Here is a 13,130-nt window from a genome sequence, read left to right as displayed (position 1 = left end):
CCGCAAAGCGCCGGAGATTATCGATCGTTACCTCCGTAACGTATGATCGGTCAACGATCCTCTCGGCGGATCCCGATCGCGCGGTCCTGGTACCCGCCGCGCGATCGACACTTTTCCAACGGATCTCTCTCCGTCAGAGTCAACGGTGTATGCGCCGAGATATCGCGAACTCAGCAACTCTCCAACAATCCCTGTCAACTATCTTCATCCAACTCGTCTACAGAATGTCCCAAAGTCTCGCGCGTTGGGGAGATTCCTCGGATAATTCGGTCGCATAGTTCCCTCGGCTGAAATTCGCCCTGGACATCCACGTTGGTCGTAATCTTTTAATATTTTAGCACGTCGTCACGAAAAACGCGCGGTCTACCGATAAATCTACCGATTGGTCTACCGATACCGTGCGCCGGTTGGGCAAAAGCCAGGCAGGTGCGCGCACTTGATGTCGCGTGCAATCGATATTCGTCGGTGGTGTAAACAGCTCTGATTATGCGGAGGCACGCGATCGCGCGGGATCGTATACCGGCGATTTGCCGGTCGCATTTATAGGCAAAGGTGCACTTTCGCAACCGCGGTATCTCGAGGATATTGCACGTGGAGGCCCGCACTCGGGCGATTTGCCGGTCTTTATGCACCGTGTTTATGCCCGATTCGCGCGTATGGATATTGCGGATAACGACACCTGTGGCGGTTTTTCGCACGGACCGTCATTCGGCCCGTTTACGACGAGAGCGGTTTCAGCAAATTTTTTGACAATCCATTTGACGGCTATTTCCCGTCGGTTATTTATGCGCAATTATAGCGATACCTCAGCGAAAAGATATATGACCGTTTTATTCCTCTGGAAACGTCGATCGTTAAATTTAACGTTAAATTACCGTACGGTACGATTTTTTTATCAATCGGATTAATACTTTTTTTTCCTCTGTGATATATTTGACATTTAAATTCTTTGCAATATAATCATGTTTTCTTCTACATGCGCATTAAATAAAATAAAGATGATATTACAATTGCATTCTCATTACTGATGCAATGAATAATTTTTCAGTTTTATGTTGAAAGTTCCCAAGTTTGTCCCACATCGCAGAAATTATCCTGAACCACAAGATGGAAAGGTGTTGTAATATTCATTGGGCTTTCATCGACGTAACAACTCGTAATCTGGCAAGAATAGTTTTGAATAAATAAGCGACTCGAAAATGCGAGGAAAATGAAGATAAATGAATAAAGCCTCATATTTTGCAATGATCTTCGACATTAACCACCGATCAGCATTTGCAGCGGAGAAATCCGCTCAAAAGTGCACCGGATATAACGAGGAATAACGATGTATTTTCCGAGGAAATAACAATGTCTACTACGTCTACTTACACAGGACGATACGTTCGACGTCTTCGCACCTAAGAGCGATAACACTCGACGCGATAAACCAACAACGTGGTCTCCGGAAAGCCAAGAAGTTATCGCACTCTGAACGCGTCCCACCCTTACATAAACGCCATTTTAATATCTCGCCCTACCTAAAATAATCATCTTCCTTGATAAGGTGCACAATTGAAGATACATTCGTGCTCCGCTTCCAACGCGCGTATATCGCAAATTACGTGTTCGCAACAATTACCGTACGGTATTCACAAATCCCGTGATACATATGGATCACGTAATCATAGATCTGATATTTATAGCCCCGGTAATTCCCGGTAAACCGGTATTCATAAAAGACCCGTCGCCACCGTAAGGAAATCCAGATTTACGTTTTCATAAACCGTCCACGCCGACTCTCTATGTATCACCCGCGTGCCTGCTGCGCAAAGCTGTGCCTATCGTACCCTCTATTCAATGCAAATACGCGTCCGGCGGTTCGGTATACGATCTCAATAAGCGAGCTCGCCGTTGCTCGCGCGCGGTAAAATAAAAGTTTCCCAGAAAATGCGGTATCGCGCGTAAGTATCGCGCGCCGAGCTTTCCAAACCTCGAACAATCGCTGGCATTGAGCACGGCCGAGATTACGGAACGAAATCGTTAAGCGACCCCGTGCCGGACGATCGCGAGGGATGCTCGTCGGTGTCTTTGAGAGATAAGACGGGTCGTAAATCCGTTAAGACCCGCGATATCGATCTGCCATTGCGCGGACGAGCCGCGCTCCCATAACGCGATACAATCGAGTCTGGTCTTCGGTCGCGTACGGCTATCTTTTCTCCATCTTTTTCTCTCTCTCTCTTTCCCCTTTGGCATCGATCGGTACTACCTATCGATAACGCGTTCATCGCACGATCGACGTTCGAAACGACGGAGCTCGATGCACCTGGTCGCATGTGCAGCTCGTTCGGAATATTCGGCTAGTAGAGCTCAAATCGCGCGCGAAAATCACCGCGCGAAAATCAACCGCGTCGGTTGTTTCTCTCCGATCACTCTTTCCTGGTTACGAGGATGGTTACGCGAGAACAACGAGTCAGGGATGTCAAGTAAAGGAGCTGGTGTAATGCACTAAGCAAGGGATGAGCTGCAGGTAAGCGCGTCGAAAGATAAATAGGCTATCAGATGGTATCGGCTCGCCTCCAGGCTGCTCTCTCCTCTTTTCCCTCTTCTCTCTCTCTCTCTCTCTCTCTCTGTCTCATCTTCTTTCTCTGGCTTTTCTTCATCCCTTTCGCCCGGCTTCGCCTTATTTTTCCTCTTCCACTCTCACGTATGCCTTCGTAGAACACCCGTAATATCCGAATATCATATTCTGTCGCTTACGAGGACGCGTTCGAGGCAGCCTAATCGCCGGTAGCGCATCGACGATAACGATAATCGGCTAGAACGCGTCGTTATTTTCTTGTTTTTCTCTTTTCCCACCTTTGTTCATTCTCGACGGCAACCACTTTCCGCGCCGTGCCTCCTCGCGCGGCTCCGCAATCGCTCTCAGCCTCGAGAACGCGCCGGAATCTCTTCACGCGCGATATCATGACTGAGATCCTCGGAAAAGACACCTTTCGAGGTCTTGAGGAGGTTTCTCTGTTTCCCAGCTCGCACCTTTGATATCCCTGATGCGTCCTGGAGACGGTGGCTTATCGGGGGATGATGAACGTTCGAAGGGTGCGAGGCATCCGCGAGCTGTAAAGAACTGTAACGCGCCAGCGAATCGCGTGGTTCCTCTAATACCGTCTTTTGTCTGTCGTCTCGGTTTGAGGGAAGCATGAAGCTCCATGTGTAACCACATAGAACAGCAGAAACAAATGCGAAATGAAGCCTTTATCGGCAAACTGCGCGAACACCGTAAAAAGCCCGCGGAAACACGAGTCCGTACTACGTACGATCCCGCGACCATGGCTTCGCAAGAAGCGCGATTAATCTCGGGATATAACTAATGCGCCGCGATTAGACTCCCCATGTCGGGAGAAAAGCTGACGATGATCGCGCGGTTTCCGCTCCTGCGACCGAAGAAAAGGCTACGAGGAAAATAATGGACACGGCGTAACTGCCGCGGCCGCCGTTAATCCCGCCGCGACCCTTTTCACGAATGAGACCGGGCACGAACACGAACAGGGGGGGAGGAAAGAAAGACGACAGCGCCGGGCCACCGAAACGGCCTTCGTCTTCTGCCTCCACGCATCGTTAAGACTCACGTGGCCGTGGTCGCGGGACCTCGCGAGATTTAGCGCACGCCGCCCCTGATTCGTGACCCATTGTTCTCTGCGAGATGACGGCGGCGAAACGGGAGCCGACCGGGGGAAGGGGCGCTTGCAGGCCCAACTAAAAACGGGACTATCAAAGTAATGGCCATCGATTTGCTGCTGCCGAAACTACGGAACCGCAACCGCGCGCGGTTCTCCCGCTTCCGTATGCCAGCCGATATATTATGCTCTCAACGCCGCGCAAACTTGGGACGAGCGAAGGGACGAGTTCTCGTTAGGTTTGAAGGATATAAATGGACCCACTTGCGAGCCATCTTCGACTCCGACGTCGCGTCGCAAATGTTACAGAAATAACTGTGTCCTTGTGCGAGGAAACAAAGCAGTTATAAATGTGCTAGACACGATAATCTTCAAGAATGTTTGCGTCCTATTTAAATGAAATAAATACGATACAACGATTTCAAGATGAATTTTCTTTGAATATCGCTTTCATGCATTTAACAGAATGCGCGTTACGATTTTCGTCGCGCGTTCGCGTAAAAAGCGAGATGTGCGCCGAGTCTTTTCGATATTGAATGCCCCTTTAATCTTCCAGCATCCGTTCGGCAGGTTCTGAATGGGAAGTCGAAGGGCCTCGCGCGCTCTCCCCGAACGATCCGAGAAACGGAGCAGACGTAATAGACTGGTGAAGCTGATTCCTGCGAAGTCAGGACGGCACAATGGGAGGACGGTCGGTGGAACGAGGAGGCTCGCCCGACCTGTTTTATTTATTCCATTATCCCGAGGACAGGTAACAATCCTCTCTGTTCCTTCAACTTCGTTGTCTGGGTAGGCACGCTTCTCGTCAGCCTGCATCGGCGCACTTTCCAATCAATGTTGACGTAATCGACGGGAGAAGACGCCGGGACAATGAAAAGGAGACTCACTTTTTCTTGAAACACATTGTAATGACTTTGGATCGTTCCTAAATTTTTTAATTACTTGCGTCACACACTCAATTAAAGTAATAAATAGTCTTGAAAAAGAAATAATCTGTTTGATTTCAATTTTCCTTTTTCGAAAACAAAGATTTTAAATTAATTTCAGAATTTTTATAAAAGGATTCTCGTAGTTTCAGTTTCGTTTCTCGTCATTGTTCTTTATACGCTCATCATTATGGGCTGTCGGTCGACTCGTCTTCCTCGACTTCCTAAGCAGGATGTCAATCTTTGACATTATATCTGAATAGGCTTACAACGCCGTGATGGGCTGGCATTAATTAAAGCGCGCTCGTTTAATTGACGGACAAATCCGAGCGGGCTCGGGGATAAATACAGACACCTCGATCGAGACGTGAATGGCATTGTCAGCGGCTCGAAGAACTGCTCGTCGGAGAGAGAAGGATAATTCCCTTGGCTGCACCGGCGGCGCTATATATACACCATAGAATCCACGTAGAAAGGATAATTAAGCGAATATATGTATGTATCAAAGATATGATACTCATTTCATCGACATTAATTGATTCCGGTCGCGTCACGCTAATAGGACATTAATAGCGTCTCTTCGACGATGGTTACGTTAAGCTTTAAGCAATCATATCTCAGGAACTTTCTCCAGTTAATAACCATTCTATTCAGGGGTCGAATTTCACGGTTCGACGAATGTATCGCGATATTTCACGCTATGTCGCGTGCAAGCAGCTCGTATATCCGGCGCCGCGCGCATTCCTTCGAGTCGGTTCTGCATTCCAGCATATACGTATCGAGATTTTCGCCGTCTATACGTCCCGCAAAAGTGGGCTTCCATCCCCCGGCGACGTTCGCGATCCCGGAGATTTCATCCCCCCAGCAGCCAAGCAAGAAGTGGAGTCACCCTCGGCATACGATATTATGATAATACACTTATATTCATATGCAATAGGGTCTTCGACTTAGGAAGGCACGGAGGGCAACGCGAAGGCGTTCTCCTCCGGGGTCTACAAGCCGTGATGTAATTCGATCGACACTTTAGCCTCGAGATGATGGAACGTCGGATAGAAATTGACGGCGGGCGGCGGGATGACGTGGCCCTGAAGAAGGGAAGATGGGCATCCCGAGATGGTAGGTAGACGTTAGACCGACTCCCGCGCTATTCGAGTGCCGAGGTTCCCGGACTAATTGCCCGTTAATTCGGTTAATTGTGGAGGCACGACAAGTATCGGCATGTTCCGAAGACGACGGATCCCGGCCGCGTTAATGAAGGGCGGCCCGAGCGGGATGACTGGGAAATTAGGAAACGCCGCGTTTTTTAATGAGGATCCGCAGCAAGAAGCATTTACGAATTATGCGATTATCTTCGTTATCGTGTCTTACAGTGGTGGTATCCGAAGATTATTCAATAAAATAACCGCGAAAATACCTTAAAGGGGTATCCGAAATTATGCTCTTAATTACTATGAACAGCAACAATAAAATAAAGAAAACAATTTGTAATAATTAAAAGACCAAAAACATTCTTTAAACGTGATTGGCAAACAAGTGCAAAAAACAAACTGTTTTAGACGATTATATCTTCGACTGACAGTGCATTTCTCCTGGCAAGTTAGCAGGAGAATAACTGAGCGATCAGCGTTCAACCTAACGATTATCACGTGCGATTATTCGGCGCGAGGACTTTGCGCGGCTATTCTGCCCGGATCTGGGAATCCCTCGGTCTGGAAATAGTTCCCTTCACCGAGGGCGGCCGGACTATTGAAGGCATTAATGCTCTAACCGGACGACTACTTTCCTCACCATTTTCTCGCGCGTGTTATCCAAGATTCTCGTTCGCGGATTGCGAAAATGAGCGCGGGATGAATGGATATGAAACTTCCTGGAGAAGATCCCAAGATTGATTACCGGCGTTTATTGTTCATGACACTCTACTGCTGTTATCATAAGATGATGATAACGAGAAGGCGCGTCTTTTCCATGAAATGCCATTCCCGTGTATCCTACGTGAAAGTGCTCCTCACACTCGAATAATTCGAGAGGTGAGTGGTATGTGATGGTGATGTTTTCCGCTTTTTTTGAAAAGAGTTAATAGATGACAGTAACGAGATTCGAGATAGAAATCCATTTGACAATATTACCGTCTCTCATTGGACGTCCGAACGGTTTGCACCGGAAAATTGATTTAGTTGAAAACTAGTTACAAATTACAATTTGATATTTTTCTATCATTCTATTCTAAAAATTGGAAATTTCTATTGTCATCTAAATTTGATCAAACTAATTGCAAAGTTGTTTTTAATTAAATGACGTATATACATGTGCGTGACGCGGTCATCGCGTTTAAATCACGGCTGGACGTATATTTTATTTAATTTAGTATTGTTGTACTTCATAATATTACGAGCCCCCGATAATAGACACACCCGTGCTCACGCTCTGAATTTTAGTTCGCGATCGTTGATAATGATATGGAATTCTTGGTGTGCATGAACTGCCTTCCAGCTTCCAGCTTAATTCTGCACCTACGCCGGGAATTTCGGGATATTACCGTGTATTAAATTTCAATACGAAAATTCGATATTACGGCGTGGTATGGGCGCGCAATGCAGCGCTGGAATTTGCACTTTTTATTACAGAACTATGCATAGGTATACCTCATAGCTAAATAGAACGCCTCTGTGTATCGTACAATCTCGCCGTACAATCTGGAATTAGACGATGTTTGTATTAATATCTACGAAACGTGGAGGTTTATCCATTCGCAATAATTGATCATAACAGAATAGTACGACTTTTCATGGCGACGATGCTGAGCACGATCGCACAAAATTCGTAACAATGGGAAACGTTTTTATGGCAATTATTAGGCGCAGATTCAATGAAGCCTGAGTCCCCGAAGAAAAATATGATAATAATGTCTATAAGTGCAACCTGCATAGCCATTTGTGCAAATGTTCAGTGTTGTCTCTCCATCGCGCAACACATACATGGCCAGTATATCTATACAATCTCCTGATTCTTCCCGGATCTCATGAGTGCGTTGTCTTGTCGTCCAATAGTGTCTTAGGCACGACATTTCATTACTGCATTTCGGACGAATCCACCCTCTCTCGTTGTCTCTCATAAAACAGTAGACGGCTATATAAGCAGTTCGCGTCGTAAAACACAAGCAAGAAGACACATTTGCGAACTTCTTGCAGCAAACGCTTTTGCACGTAAATCAACATAAATCAACGGTACTTTAATTGCGCGGCAAAGTATCCAAAGTATGATCATTAAAGTATTGTGTTAAGGTAGCCTTAAAAGCCTAGCGAGAATTAAAACGGCGTGAAGATAGTCATGTTCACATACGGTAAAAGTGAGAAGATACGCGTAATGACCAGCTTTGTACTAGTTCGACTAAAATACGAGGAAGGTATCGTGATAATTTCCCTCACGCACTCCTTATCCCCGACGTAATTTTATTCGCGCATGAAGCATCCCGTATAATCCGATACTTGTTTGATGGAAAAATCTTGGTACGTCCAACAGACAATCAAATAAATTGTAACGGATATATCGTGTATACGCAGCTTCGGCTCTGCGAGCCGTGACACAAAGACCGTCCATATTCATTGACTGCTTACAGGATGAAAAAAAGGAGGGCCATCCACAAAAAGAGGGCCCTTCGTTTTTCTTGTCTGTCACGCAAGCGAATTAATTCAGTGGCACGATTCCATCGATTAACGTCCCATGCTTATTTAAACGCGAGATTTTTGGCGGTCGATGGCTTCACCGCGCGCTTTCACCGTTCGCTATTTCAGAAACAAAGATTCATACGTTCTCGATTTTATTGTCACAGAAGAATCATATCTCACACAACTAACAACAATTTTTTGCCGCTTCTTTGATTCACTTTACAAATTCATTACCTTCTCAATTGCGACGTGCTCACATTTTTATCTTTAAAACGAAAGACGCGTGCATATGTAAAAAGGGGGTTAAAGATAGAAACAAGGCAGTGCGGAAAATGCAGCGTAAATGGACATTCACATCACCATTTATTCCTGTGCAACCTTTGTCTGACATTACGCCGTCGCATTTCACTACAGCAGGCGATCTACTTCATCCTTCGTCCTGTTCTGAATCTTTCCACTTGTTGGAATCCCGAAGTTGTTGGCAGAAAGTTACGAAACCGCTCCCGCGGACCCATTGAAGCATAATTAATACCGATGTATCCGTTTTGCAGATCCTCCAGCGGGGAACGCATGGTGGGAAGCTACGAATGTGCTTTACGAGGCGGTTTATGAACATTTTCGCCGCATGAGCAAGAGGAGGAAGATCCCGAGCGAAAGTCCCCGAAGATCCTGAGGGGAACTCCTCGCATCTTTGCATTCTCCATTCCCGTAGCACAGGTCACGTTCCCTCGAGAACGAACTAGCGTACATGGGTGTAGGTACGAGCGTTTACGCTGCCGCACCAGATATTACCGCATAATTTCAGAATATTTCACTGGGCGCGCAAAGCGAGCCTTGGACGTGCGCGAATGGCTTCACGGACGATCGTTACTAGCTCGCAAAAGGAAATGAAGGCACAGGAGGGGTCCTCAGAGGGTTCCCCATGCTTTGCATGGTGCAATGGTGTAGAGCACGTAAAAGGTACACTCAAGAGTGCGAGTCGTCATGAATAATTGAGATTCTTGCACAGGGCGTCGTTTTCACGTCAAGTATCGGGAACACGCTCCTTCACGAGATCTATCCTCTCGCGATCGATTGTTTGATAGATGACACAAACGCTTCGTCGAACGTTATCATACGCGGTCGTGGAGTCTCGCTTTGCAAACTGTGTCAGGAGAATTTTCTCCGGAATATCTCTCAAATGTAGGTTCCTTCAGGAAATTATTTCATGCTTGACGCGTCACTCAAGATTTGATCAATTGGGCACAAGTCATGTAGTATGATCTCTGGTATACAGGGTGTTTCCTAAGTAAGTAGACAAACTTAAGGAGGATATTCCTTGGCATATTTTAAGAAGAAAAGGTCATATAAACATGTGTCCTAAACTGCTTTGTTTTCCAAAAAAAGTACATCACTGTTTTCGTTCACTTTTCGGATAGCGTGCTTTTGCAGTACGAGTCAACAGCGATGGGGATGGAGTGGGGATGGTCTCACGGCGCCGCAAGTGAACACTCGTTTCAGACTGCGCCGCGCGGCTGCCGCGAGACCATTCCCACTCCATCCCCATCGCTGTTGACTCGTACTGCAAAAGCACGCTATCCAGCATCACTGCTATCACGTTATTTTTAACGCAAACTTTATTAGTTCCTATTAAGTTTAGTAATTTTATTAATTATGGTAAATTACACAAACGCCGAAATGGCAGATATGCATTTCGTATACGGTCTTGCTAATGGAAACGCTCGTCAAGCAAGACGTATTTACAATGACAGATACTTTTTTTTGGAAAACAAAGCAGTTTAGGACATATGTTTATATGACCTTTTCTTCTTAAAATAAGCCAAGGAATATCCTCCTTAAGTTTGTCTACTTACTTAGGAAACACCCTGTATACAGGGTGAGGCACCTAAAACAGGCCACCTGAATATCTCGGCTGTTATTGGTGATAGAAAACAAATGTGTCAGACCAAACTTGCATGATTTGTTCTAAATAGTTTTTTATTAGGTGGACGCGTAGAGGTCATATGAAGGTCAACTTCGTTTTTTTAAATGGTATGATATGGTTTTTTACGTACCATCTAGTAGAGCGTTTGAAGATGCGCACATTGATCTACGGGTCAAAATCATTCAAGGTCACTGAAGGCCAACTGAAGGCAAGGGAAAATTATTTACTTTATATTGCCTAGAGTTCTCTGCTATTAAAAATACCGTAAATTCAGAAATGAAAAAGTTCTAGCCCTTAGAAATTTTTTCTTTTTCCGCGAAGTTCTGAGTTGTTGTTATCATTATTTATTATATTGCCTAGAGTTCTCTGCTATTAAAAATACCGTAAATTCAGAAATGAAAAAGTTCTAGCCCTTAGAAATTTTTTCTTTTTCCGCGAAGTTCTGAGTTGTTGTTATCATTATTTATTATATTGCCTAGAGTTCTCTGCTATTAAAAATACCGTAAATTCAGAAATGAAAAAGTTCTAGCCCTTAGAAATTTTTTCTTTTCCGAGAAGTTCTGAGTTGTTGTTATCATTATTTATTATATTGCCTAGAGTTCTCTGCTATTAAAAATACCGTAAATTCAGAAATGAAAAGTTCTAGCCTTAGAAATTTTTTCTTTTCCGAGAAGTTCTGAGTTGTTGTTATCATTATTTATTATATTGCCTAGAGTTCTCTGCTATTAAAAATACCGTAAATTCAAAAATGAAAAAGTTCTAGCCGTTAGAAATTTTTTCTTTTCCGAGAAGTTCTGAGTTGTTGATATCATTATTTTTTACATTGCCTAGAGTTCTCTGCTATTAAAAATACCGTAAATTCAGAAATGAAAAGGTTCTAGCCCTTAGAAATTTTTTCTTTTCCGAGAAGTTCTGAGTTGATGATATCATTATTTTTTACATTGCCTAGAGTTCTCTGCTATTTGAAATACTGTAAACTCAGAAATGAAAAAGTTATAGCACTTAGAAATTTTAGCCTTCAGTGACCTTGAATGATTTTGACCCGTAGATCAATGTGCGCATCTTCAAACGCTCTACTAGATGGTACGTAAAATAACATATCATACCATTTAAAAAAAACGAAGTTGACCTTCATATGACCTCTACGCGTCCACCTAATAAAAAACTATTTAGAACAAATCATGCAAGTTTGGTCTGACACATTTGTTTTCTATCACCAATAACAGCCGAGATATTCAGGTGGCCTGTTTTAGGTGCCTCACTCTGTATACGCGCGCCTGAAACGAGCTTTTGTGGAACAACTCGTTTTTTCGATCACGCAATCTTAAATCAATGAATAATCGAACATATGGAGGCTCTGATAGATCCCTCCAAAAATTTCATCAATACTAACTTTGAGCGAGATTCTCACATGTCGCCCACGTATCGTTCTTTCTTGACAACGTGACGAACATGAGGAAACGTGTCTCTAGCCACGAGGATCGAGTGGCGAGCAACATCTATCTCTCAAATAGTAAGATACAAATGTGGAGAACAACGACGTGCACGCGCATCAGCCGCACGATGACAAATCGCGCATCAGCGGTGCGCGGTTCGCTTATCCATCAACATCAGGCTAGGACACGCGTTCGCTGAGCATTCCACGTGGTGGACCGCATTACATTCCCGGCGCCGATGTAGCACGGCGCCTCCGAACACCCTGTGGGACCCCCGGTGATCCCGCAACACAGACCAAATCGCCGCCATAAGTGGCGATTGTGAGCGTCGAAGGAGATTTATCGGCGACCCGTGATCATGCGTGATCCCCGTGTGCTCCTTCTTGCGACCGAATGCCGCTACCTCGTCGCTTTTCCGCCTGTTCATTGATACGCGCCTTATCGCGCGTGTAATCTTCCGACTGGGTCGGAGAATCGATTTTACGTTCTTCGAAGACGAACTCGGGCGGGGATAGCTTCGAAGGTTGATATATCGCTGGATACATTGAATCCTGGTATAACCACTTTGGAAAATAGTGGTCATTTGTAAAGGAAATCGATAACGATTGATGACGTGTGTCGATATGTATAATTATACGTGTCACTGGTAACGGTAAAACGTTGCGCGAATCACAATTCATAGTCTGGAATCCAGTCTCGCAAATTAATTGGTCGCTTCGTTTTGACGTTGCGTTCAATGAACAGGAAAGAAAATCTTAAGAAGATGTTACTTAAGGGGGGAGCCTGCTTTAGAACGCTGAAAATAAGGTATATTTTACGAATTGTTTTTGGAGAAACTATACAGCGGATCATCATAAAACTTTGATGCATTTATTAGTAAATGTTTAAAGATAAAAAAAATTATTTTTTGATTTGAATATATCGCTTGTAGAGGTCGTCCTGGAGAAATCTTAGTGCAGCCGCGTCGCCGGCATTGCAAATTGGTGAGCATTCTCCTGCCTCCAAATTTCGTCTAAACTGAAAAATTGAAATATGTTCTCGTTATTTATGAATTCCCATCGTCGATGAACCAAAGAGAGAAGAAAAAAGTTGAAAAGTGCTAAAATGGTGGAGCTTAGAACACAAAAGTACGATTTTTAGGCAAAGTTTTTGAACTTTTTCATGCAAAAATAATTGTTTAACTTAATGTTTTTATGAATATTAAAGGTTCATCGACGATGGGAATTCATAAATAACAAGAAAATATTTCAATTTTTCAGTTTGGATGAAATTTGGAGGCAGGAGAATGCTCACCAATTTACAATGCCGGCTGCACTAAGATGCCTCCAGGACGACCGCTACAGGCGATATATTCAAATCAAAAAATAATTTTTTTTATCTTTAAACATGTACTAATAAATGCATCAAAGTTTTATAATGATCTACTGTATAGTTTCTCCAAAAAAATTCGTAAAATTATACCTTATTTTCAACGTTCTAAAGCAGGCTCCCCCCTTAATATGACGATATGAGAATCGCGGAAG

The 13,130-nt window shown here is 44.3% G+C and overlaps 1 protein-coding gene across 2 annotated transcripts in view; it reads right to left on the bottom strand.

Moving 5' to 3' along the window:
* Positions 1-13,130, bottom strand: part of LOC109611550 — a 117,127-nt gene that overhangs the window by 34,246 nt on the left and 69,751 nt on the right. The window lies entirely within an intron of this gene.

The sequence above is a fragment of the Ooceraea biroi genome, chromosome 5 (assembly GCF_003672135.1).
Source record: "Ooceraea biroi isolate clonal line C1 chromosome 5, Obir_v5.4, whole genome shotgun sequence".
In the NCBI taxonomy this organism is placed as follows: domain Eukaryota; kingdom Metazoa; phylum Arthropoda; class Insecta; order Hymenoptera; family Formicidae; genus Ooceraea; species Ooceraea biroi.
The sequence above is the reverse complement of the archived record's forward strand: the minus strand, read 5'-3'. Positions and strand labels throughout refer to the sequence as shown.